Below are 2,500 nucleotides of genomic sequence, written 5' to 3' on the forward strand. Positions count from 1 at the left end.
TTGTTGTTATTGGTATTATAATTATTTTCATTATCATTACTATCATCTTATCATTAGTATCATTGTTATCATCATTATCATCATTATTCTCATTATATGTATTATGATCATTGCTATCATCGTAAGTATCAATTTCATTATCAATTTTATTATTTGAATTATTCGTGTAATCGTTCTTATCATTATCATTAATAAAAAAAATAATGATAAGATGATAAAAATAAAGATGATTATAACAGTGATAATTGTAATAACAATAGCAATCGCAGTAAAAAAAATGATAATAGAAATGATGATAATCATAATGATGTGATGTTAATAATGACAATATAAAAGATAAAAATGAAAATGATAATGCTGATAAAAGAAACATTAGCAATAATAATGATGATAAAGATAATCATAATAATAATGATAACGATAATTATAGGAGTATTATTGATAATGACAATGATAGTATGAATAACGATAATGATAATAATGGTAATGATTACACTAACAATAATGATAATGATAATGATATTATAAATAACAATGATGATAATAATGATAATGATTACAATAACAATAATGATAATGATTATCATTATTATCATTAAAATTATTTTTTACTATTAATACCATCGTCATTATTTATATATTATCATAGCATTACGATGTTTTTTTTAGCAGTATCAGAATCAATATCATTATCATCATTATTGTTGATAATATTATCGTTATCATTTATATCATATCATTACTATCATTATTGCAATTATCGTTGTTATTTTGCTAGTATCATATTATCATCTTTATCACTATCATTATCATTAGTTTAATTTAATCTTTTTTGTTATCATCTTTAGCATTATCATTAATTCTATTATGATTAATATCAAGATTATCATTATCAATATTATCCTCATTATCATTATCATTACCATTACTATTAGCATTGTCATTATCATTATTATCATCAGTTTTTTTTTATCATGAACATAATTATCCTTCTCATTATCTTTACTATTTATTTGTATCATTATCATCATTATTATCATTATCATTATTATCATTATCATTGTTATTATCACTGTTATCATTATCATTATCATTATTACAATTATTGTTATTATTTGTATCAGTATGAACATTATTATCATTATCATTATCATTATTATTCTTATTACCATTATGGTTATCACTGTCATTACTATCATGATTAATGTTAATGATGACAATAACAATAATGATAACGATAACAATGATAGTATTAATAACGATATTGACAATAATGATAATGGTAATAATGATAATGATTATAATGATAGTGACAATATTATTGATGTTAATGCTAGTATTGATACAAATGATAGCAGTAGTAGTGATGATGATGATAATAAGGATGATAATGATGATGATGGCAATAATAATGAAAATGGTAATAATAATTATAATGATGATACAAGAAATGATGATAGTAACAGAAAACCTGATAATATTGATGATAATGATAATGATAGATTATGATGATGATAATAATGATAATGATAATAACAATAATAATGATAAAAGTAATAATACTAATGATATTAGAATTAATCATAATAATATTAATGATGATAATAATGCTAACAATAATAATGATAGTAACAAAGATAATGATGATAGATGTTATGGTAATATGGATGCATGATCGGAGGTAATGAATGGGTCGTTACTTGTTACTGTGAGTGTGTGTGTGTATGTGTGTGTGTGTGTGTGTGTGTGTTTGTTGACGTGCGTGTATGTGTCCAGGTACTGTATATATACCCTACATGAATATAAACACATACAAATAACCATTTTCCTTCCCCTTTACTCTCCCACATCGACAAACCTCATCAAACCTCCTTTAAAAAAACAAAAACACATAATTTCTTTCTTCAAATAAATATCATTCTCCCGATCGTCTCACATCTTCCCCAAAGGACACAGGTACAGCCCGAGCGACTCAGCTGTTGTAATAATACACAAATTCATTACGAAATCAGGTTCTGTAACAACCAGGCTCACAGGGGCAAAGACAACCATTGATATCAGGTACAGATAGCATCGCTCTATCTATAATTTTCACAATCATTATTGCATTAACGTTGCCATCAATGCCAGCTTTAATTACCGCAATTATATCCGTTATTACTGTTATCGCCTCTGCCGCAGTTGTCATTAGGGTGTCTTATCTGTGTTATCTCGTCTTTTTTTTCTCTCTCTCTCTCTTCTTACTTACGTTTTGTCATAACCAATGTGTTTTTCTTCTCTCGTTTGAGTGGAAGGGCATGACAAGGATTGATAAAGATGCCGGCAATTAAAGGAAGGTAGAGAGAGGAAGGTGGAGGGAAAGAGGGAAATAGGGAGAGGGAGAGAGACAGAGAGAGAGAGTATGAGAGAAAGAAAGAGTATGAATGAGAAAGGCAGAGAGAGAGAGTGCGTGAGAGAAAGAGAGAGAGAGAAAGAGAGAGAGAGAGAGAGAGAGAGAGAG

The sequence above is a fragment of the Penaeus japonicus genome, unplaced genomic scaffold (assembly GCF_977035675.1).
Source record: "Penaeus japonicus unplaced genomic scaffold, GWHDUDI00000001_assembly GWHDUDI00000038, whole genome shotgun sequence".
NCBI lineage: Eukaryota > Metazoa > Arthropoda > Malacostraca > Decapoda > Penaeidae > Penaeus > Penaeus japonicus.